Source organism: Anopheles nili, chromosome 3 (assembly GCF_943737925.1).
Source record: "Anopheles nili chromosome 3, idAnoNiliSN_F5_01, whole genome shotgun sequence".
NCBI lineage: Eukaryota > Metazoa > Arthropoda > Insecta > Diptera > Culicidae > Anopheles > Anopheles nili.
Genome location: NC_071292.1, coordinates 66,066,528 through 66,074,935, shown reverse-complemented (window position 1 = coordinate 66,074,935; position 8,408 = coordinate 66,066,528). Strand labels below are relative to the sequence as shown.

The 8,408-nt window shown below is 44.2% G+C and overlaps 4 non-coding genes across 4 annotated transcripts; 3 read left to right on the top strand and 1 right to left on the bottom strand.

The window, feature by feature from the left end:
• Positions 1–4,827: 4,827 nt before the first annotated feature.
• On the bottom strand, positions 4,828–4,899 carry Trnah-gug (transfer RNA histidin (anticodon GUG)). The gene has a single exon. It is a non-coding gene; the product is annotated as a tRNA-His (tRNA).
• Positions 4,900–7,436: 2,537 nt separating this feature from the next.
• Positions 7,437–7,509, top strand: Trnav-aac (transfer RNA valine (anticodon AAC)). The gene has a single exon. It is a non-coding gene; the product is annotated as a tRNA-Val (tRNA).
• A 394-nt stretch (positions 7,510–7,903) lies between these two features.
• Trnah-gug (transfer RNA histidin (anticodon GUG)) lies at positions 7,904–7,975 on the top strand. The gene has a single exon. It is a non-coding gene; the product is annotated as a tRNA-His (tRNA).
• A 251-nt stretch (positions 7,976–8,226) lies between these two features.
• Trnah-gug (transfer RNA histidin (anticodon GUG)) lies at positions 8,227–8,298 on the top strand. The gene has a single exon. It is a non-coding gene; the product is annotated as a tRNA-His (tRNA).
• Positions 8,299–8,408: the final 110 nt, after the last annotated feature.

Genomic DNA, 8,408 nt, shown 5'->3' with positions numbered 1-8,408 from the left:
CATGGTGCGTTCTAGCGCGGGAACGAATGATATTAAAATATTTAAATTTATTCATTACCCTCAAGGATCGCAGACCGGTGGGTTGAAACTTTTCCCCCAAAAGATATGCTATTTTAACGAAAACCTTCCGTGTGTGCGTGAGGCACCCCCATTCGCCGAAGATGTAACGTTGCGTTAAGCCTTCGAGGACATTCGCCTCATCCTGGCGCTAGCGGTGAACCGAGTAGCCTATTTCCCGTTAGCGAATCGGGTGGAAAACTTTGTCGCGAACGAGCTCCGGACAGCTGAATGCACCCCCATTTTGTTGCCACCGTTCTGAAACAGCGGACATCTTGCGGAGGTGTTGGTATATGCGTACATACCTGTTCCCGGCAATAATGGGGGGTTGTTTTAAGCCATCATACAAATCAGTTTCAATGTGGGCGTTTATGGCATGTGAGGCTTTCCCGCCTTGATGGATCGCCGATGGGTGGTGCGTGTTTACCTTCCCAACAACGCACTCAAATTTCGTAATTTTTGATGCTTTGGGCCCCGTTGGCGAGGAAAGCTGTGTTCGATGGTATCAGATGAGCCTTTTATGGATGTTTGTGTAAAAACCGCACGGTACAAGGATAATAAGCCTGCTTTGTTTGGAAGGAGAGAGAGAAGAGCTATGATATCAAACAGCTCGCTTCGGCTCGAGCTGCGCATTATGAAGCTGCGGGATTTAAATTTCCTTCTCTCCTACTTTTGCACCCGATAAAGTTCATTTAAACATTTGCTCGAATCTCCTGTTGCTGTTTGGGATCGGCTGGCTTTCGCTTTCTGTTTCTCGGTAACTGCTCCGTACGTCTCGCTACCGAGCTTCTTGCCTGCACGGGGGTTACGCAGTAAACTCTGTCAATGTAAGGTGAAAAAAGGCATTCCACCTTTGATATGCCATCAAAGGACGTGCCACGCTTTATGCTGTAACGAGCTTCACCCGGAAAATGTCGATGCCGTAGGTCGTTCCGTGCCTTTGCGTCTGCGTCTGTGCACAGATTGAGTTGCTACCCTTTTCTTATTTCCTAAATCACGGCCACTCGGAAGTGGAAAAAATATGGTGGGATTGTTAAATTCAATTTCGGTTCGTTCATCTCCCGGTTTGCCAGCATTTTCAACTGTTTTCTTTGGCATGGCACGGAGGTGCCTTTTGGGAGCATATATTTTCCGCACAATCCTGCGAAATTACACGTCAAGGCGGGCATAAACGAATGTTAGTCTCGTGGCTTGACATTAAAAATGAACACTTTTTTCGTCGATTCCTGGAATAGGAAAACAATTTTTATTTCATTTCTGAATGACGGTTGATTACTGTTGAATTGAAAGCATACGGAGACTGTAAATGCAAAAAAAGGCATTAGCAAACTTTTGCTCATACGAGTTGAGTGTAGAATTTGTGGCAGTCGAATGTGCGAAAAGTATATTTTTGTTATTTGTGTTTAACCAGAAACGTAACGTATACGATATGAGCATACTTTTTCTGTCATAGCTTTCCACCGGTGGTAAGAGCGAACCATTCTCGCAATGTCTATATTTATTCCTCACTCGGTCACTGCGATTCTGCTTACGGTTGAGGAAGAAAAAAAAAAACATAACGTATTCAGAGCTGTGCATCTCATCCTCATGTGAAGCTTCATTTTTCTTTTTGTGTGTGTGTATCATATTGCATGCGGAAACGGTAATGTAGCGTGTTATGGAGAGTCTGTTTGCGCGTCGTTGCTTCAAACGATAATGCACTGCCACTGTGTATTCGATGCACAGAACCCCGTATGAGAGTGCATATTTTCGAGAAATTGCACGGAATCATGAAAGAGAGAGAGAGAGTAAATTCATATGATATGTCTGGAAGGAGTACGTACAAACTTTTATGTCATGATTTCTCGAATGGTGCATTTTTGCCATTCAAAGGACATAAAAAGCACATCAAGTGGTGTCTTTCGTTCCCTTTCAATCATTTAATAACATTATCAGTTGTTAGAGCACCCTGCTGTAAAAAAGAGCTTATCAACATATGTCAGTGTAAGGTTGCTGGGTCGAATTTCGAGCTATGTCGTTGATTGATAATGTATAGCATTGCAACAAGCTACAACATCCTCTCGCTTTCTCCTATCGATGTCAACGTTTCGCAACCCTAGGGACTTTTTGACGTGTTATGAGAAGCATGATTTATGATACGTGATTTACACATGCCTCTCTACTGAGTGAAAGATTGATAATGGTTTATCTTCGACGATCGATACGGCTCCGATAAGTGCACTTTATCGGAATCATGTTTATGTTACAGATGGGCACACAAACAAACTGGCGTTTTTGGGTTATTATCAGCAGAGTGATTTGCTACCAGCGGGCATGCCACATGGTATTATTACAACATGGACACAGTAGTGATGGTGCAGATTTTCACTCCAATTCTGATGGTACCCGGATATGTGTGTTCAGTTTTTTGGCTATTTTTTTTTTGTTAAGCTTAACATATTTATTGTTTCATTTCTAGTTAAAAAAGTCAATTGAATGTAGTGCATTTAAACTATGATATCGACAAACATATTTTAAATTGAATGACTCATTCGTTTACTCGACTTTTCCAGCAGCATCGTATTAAGTCCCAAAAGCCGTATCATCAAATATCAGATACGCTTCTCTGCGAGTATTTCTTTCCATTCGATGAACTGCTTCATCAAACCGAATAAGGGAAAGTTTATTTTTTCCCACACAAAAAATCCTTTTCTCTCCTTCGCCGAAGGGTGAACGCAAACATGCGTCAACGATGGGGATGGAGATCACCTTTCCGAATTGGGGTGGTAGGTCGTGACCCATTCGCAGCAGCAGGATTCGCACGCATCACACGCATCACGGACGTAGCCTCGAGCACGTGCTGGTTTAAATAGCGTCCCTTCGGTAACGCACACATGCCCACCCTGAGGGCGCCTGGCGGCGATTGCCTACCGAAACACAACAGCACCGGACGAAAGAGAAGCGTGACTAGTTTTAATCATGATTACGCCTAGATTAGTGACCGTAATTTGTTTTATGTTTCGCATCCTGCCCGTACCGAGGCTGCTGGATGGGTTGGCGAATTTACTGGGATGTCACTGTAATGGTGTGCAATTGACAGAAACATCTTTTCGGCTTGCCCCTTGCAGAAAGGACGTTTCCATATGGCGGGTGGCACAGCGAGGGTCGGATTTTATCGTTTTATGGGTCACGTTTGTGTGCTCCTGTCCCAAAAACTCGTACGTATATTTTTGTTCGCCACTGCAGGAAAACTCGATGTATGCATGATTTTTTCGATGAAACATTATTGTGTTCACTATGAATAAACCTTTCGTCTTGTTTTTACATTGAAACTTTGACACATAAATCAATGAGTTTGTTTGATGGTTTTACTTGCTAGCTTCCAATCAACCTTAGATACTTTTCGATCCTCAGTCGTAATCTTATTGCACCCCACGAATCTGTCACTGCACTGCACGCGTGATGTCGAAGAAAATTGGCAAAAGCTCATCCCCTCTCGCGGGTCGCAGAAGCGATGGGAAGAGGCACCCTTCAATAAAAGCTTTTTGCGTCAGGGCGTAGGAAAAAGGAAATTACATTCCGCCATCGTTCCGCGAACACCGCTCCTTTGATCTACCGCCGCCGTTAGATGAACGGTTTTGCTGCTCGCGCGCTCGATTCGGCCCCAACGGCATTGGCGCTGCGTGTATGTGTCATTACGGTCCTGGCGCCGTAGCGCGAGTCAACCGGAACTTTCCAGACACCGAGGATCCACCGCGTGTCGCCCCCAATCATAAGTGATGCTTTTTCGAACACCCCACGCCCGTGGGGAGAATGAGGCTTGCGTCGCGGGACCTTCGCCCCCGTTCGGTCGAGGCTACCCAAAATACTGCTCGCTCGGTTTTTCGGTGGATTAATGTGTGACAGCCGCGATGGCAGGCAGGGAATAAAAAAAATATTGCCCCACGCACGGTGCCGGGCCCGCTCGGGACTGTATGATTTATGCAAGACAACTAAGCTAGGTTTTATCGAAAGAAAATTGATCTTATTATTGCGGCTTTGGCCTGACGGCTGGCGAGAGAGCACTGTTTTGGTGATATCGACGCCGAACTGGAAGCTTGAAACTGTCGAAGAGAGCAATTCAAATGGTAATTCCGTTGGGGGTGCTCATGAATAAATAAACAATGTTTGTTTTTCTTTTGTAAATAGAAAAAGATCCCAAAGCCGCCCCTTTATTTCGACTTTGTCTGTAGCGAGTATGAATAATTATATTCCAATGGGGTGGGGCTCATGCTTAACCACAACCACTCACAATTTATAAATGATTTGCCTAAAGCTCCATTTGTATTGTGTCTTGCTGTTTGCCGGTCTGCCGGTCTATTCGGTGTTGTAGGTATGAAAAATACTTTCCCGACAGCCGATCGGCTTGGTTTATGAGCAGGAGCTCTAATTTTAGACAATTTATCTGTCTGTTAATTTGAGCACGGAGTGCGAAACGCAATCTATTGAACTGGCGCCGGTGCTGCTACTGTACTGTGTGTGTATATGAATAAACAGACGTCGTGGCTTAAGATAAATGAGTTGAAAATAAAGACGGGTATGATTGCTGGTCATTTATTCGCTCGCTTGCATTTCGCCATGATTAAAATTACAGTTTTCATGAGTTGCGCTTATTTCTTTCCTTAAATCTAAACCACGGGATTTAAAGAAGCGTTAGCAAAAAAAAGTGATTTTCCAACCATCTTTTCCGTGACAGTGCTTTTTCCGCAGCTTATCCGACGGGAGGGGGGTCGGATTCACTGCTGGCAACACTGCCGTGACCAGGATTCGAACCTGGGTTACTACGGCCACAACGTAGGGTCCTAACCACTAGACGATCACGGCTATCGAAGGTTGGTTGGTGGTGTCGATTTGTTCAACAATTTCGTTGAGATTGAGCCCCAGTGCGCTCGAAGAAAGCAAAAAAAACCCGCTCAATACGTCAGACCCGCGGTTTGTGGGTGCGCTCGCTTGCTTGCATTCGTTTCATCGGCCGTTGTTTTGCTATCGCGTGCCACCGTCTGCCTTTCCCGCTTCGTCATCGACAATCGACACCTACCCTTTCTGGGGCAGTTCCGAACGCGGCTCATGTTCGCTCTGGGGGGTGAGATTTTTGTTTTGTTTTCGTTTCCAACGAGGCAACTCTCTCACGCTTCCCTCAGCAAAATCGCGTTCATTTGCGATGTTTTTAGGTATGCACCGCGTGGCCCAACGTTGCTCATTATCGCTACATCATACCGGTTGTCTGGTGGCGGTGGTGGAAATGCGCAGTTTTCTGAGAGTAGAAGCAGCGCCCGTCGGTATTTATAAAAATCGGGTGTGTGATAAAAATGAAATATTATCGCCGAATTACCGATTAAACGATCCCTCCAGTACAATAAAAGAGAGCTGTCTGATGTTTGCAAATGCATGACTGCTAGCAGGAGCTTTGTTAAACATGTTAAAATTCAAATATTATTCAAAAGATATGTAAATTTTTACACATCCTATCTAAACACCCAATGTTTCCTCTACTCATTCGGTTTGGCTAGCGAATACGGTAGCGATACCAAACATCAGCAATGAGCCAAGTTGCTCCTTCACTCAAAAAAAAAACGGCAGAATGAGCAAAAATTCCAACCGCAACGCATGTTTTATCGCATGCGTTTGCGAACAACGTCTGTGTGCCGCCCTAGTGGCGGGTGCGTGAAATGTAGCAAAAGTTTATCGGCCTAATACAGTAGTACGTGTTCCGCATACCCACTGACGCGAATGGAAGAAAGGATGCTTCACTCAAAAACGCCATTGCTGGAGGTGTTGGGCCACAATACGGCTTCTCGCTAAGCTTTGGTACTCTCGCGAGCCGGAGAGCGCTAAAGGACACGAGAGCTGTAGAACGACGGCTAAGATCTAAGTGAAACGAGCTGAAGGATTTCATCATTCGTACGTGCTGGGGATTCTGAAAGGGATAAACTGAAAGAATCGTTCTACGCTCGTTTCGTGGCCTTGCCAATTGGAACACGCCTCTCGGAGAGCTTGTTCCTATACGCGCGCGCTGTCTTGAGTGCATTGTACTTTTGCCTCCCGGCTGGTCAAAAATGCGGCGGAAATGTGAAACACGTTTGCCCGGGAATTGAAGTGCGTTGGAAAATCGATCGCTAAAAGCTTCGCTCAAGAACAGCACAGACCAGTCTACGGTATTGATTTTCTATTATGCTTTCGCGCGACACTTTGGGAGGTCGTTTCGAGTCTGGAGGGTTTCGAGCGTTGTGTGCTATCGCGTGAATGTTCTCGACGCCGAAAACATGAGGCTCTTTAAAAAAAGGCTGCTGTAGAGTATGTAGCATTCTTTTTGGTTGAGAATGAAAGCTCCACCATCCGTTAGATGGGATTAGGATTATCCCCATATTTTATGTTGATTCCTTGCGATCTCTTTACTCTCAATTACGCTCACAAGTCTCATCGTTCGGCTTCTCGTGTTCTAATCTTAAGATAAGATTACCACCGCAGATTGTGAAATAATCAGAATGGGTTTATCTTTCACATTCGCTTCTTGTCGGTTAAGCTTCGGCATGTGCAGTGAATTGAATTAAGGACAATGAAGCTTTATATTCATTTTTTTGGCCTTGTTTCGGACGGTGGATCGATGAGTGTTGACAACAAAACTGTAGCTGCACTAGATGCCTGGGCAAATTGCCAGCTCGTCGTATAATCTTCAACAATCGTGGGAGAGACGAGCAGCTTTTCTTATAGTTCTTTGCTTCAATCAACTGGAACAGCCTTTCAACTCATCAACTAGCACCACCGGGCATGTTTTGTGCTACTGTCCATGTTCATTCAATGCGTCGCAAACATATCTCTCGTCTAGTGATTTTTGGTTGATCTACGAATGTACACCATCCATTCGTCTTTGTTCCCGGTATGTCATCAAAGATAACGGTTCGCGAAAACACACCGATGATGCGCTTATTTCGCTCGCTGGTGTAGCATTTTAACGACAGTTGGGGTGGTATTTGGAGCTAGAAAAGGTTTATGCGTTCGCTGTCGAATGTCGCAGACAACTGTCGTAAAAATAAAGTCTCTCTTGGTGGGGTATTTATTTCTACCTATATTTATCTTTTATGTTTTTAGTTGACCTCTAGGTTCGCTAGAACAGCGGGTGGTTCAACCCGAATGAAACAAATTCAGCCTCCATGCGATTAGAACTTTTTTAATTATGTTCATGATTAGGGCATTGCAACAATAAAAATAAGATGCCTTCAACCATCTACATGAACTAATTCAATTTAGTAATGAACGTCAATATTTAGATAAGATGATGGATTGACGATAGACCGGTATGTTAAGGATGGTTGAATGTAACAATATAATGTTATAAAACCAATCGAAACTAAATCTCATCGGTTTCCGTGGTGTAGTGGTTATCACATCCGCCTAACACGCGGAAGGCCCCCGGTTCGATCCCGGGCGGAAACATGTAATTATTTTTGAAATTATAGTATTTATTTATAAAAATATCAGCAATGATAACTGTGCTAGTAAAAAAACTACATAGCATTGATTATTGAGTTTATTGTACTGCCGTAATGCAGTATTACTTTTGTTCATCTGTTTGAATTTTGGAAAGGGAATTTCATGATCGGAATGGCAACGTTGCTCCATGCCCCCGCTTCAACCATGTGCTTGCTCCGTCGTTACGTGCGCGATGGGGGGAGATAAATGATCTGTTCGTGTTTATGCTTTGTGCTCGCATTCCGCAGTGCTTTCACTTGTGGTGGGAGTGAGTGCACTGAATATTTTCTGATTTTCTGAAAGCTTTGCTCGCCACAAAACGTCGCTGCAATGTCGGTTCCCCAACACAGCATCTAAAGCCGTGATCGTCTAGTGGTTAGGACCCTACGTTGTGGCCGTAGTAACCCAGGTTCGAATCCTGGTCACGGCAGTGTTGCCAGCTCAACACTGTCACGGAAGATGCACTCAAAGTTTTTTTTATTAAACTGAACGTGAAAAATTGTTTAATCCTTTTTTGTGGTAAATTTTATTAATTCAGTGTGTATTTCACTCAACTACAGCTGTATTTTTGTTTGCTTTGCTGTATTTCTTGCTCGATTTGCGTTTGATGCAATTATGTTAGGTGCAATTAGGCAGCAGAAAACGGTGTTCCACTGAAAGCTCTGAAAGTCAGCATCGAAAGCCGTGATCGTCTAGTGGTTAGGACCCTACGTTGTGGCCGTAGTAACCCAGGTTCGAATCCTGGTCACGGCAGTGTTCTCCTAGCCTCATGTTCATGTGGTGCTGGAATTTGATAACACTGTCACGGAAGATGTTGGCAACTGATCATGTTTTATATTTTTATGACAACTCATCTTAAACAT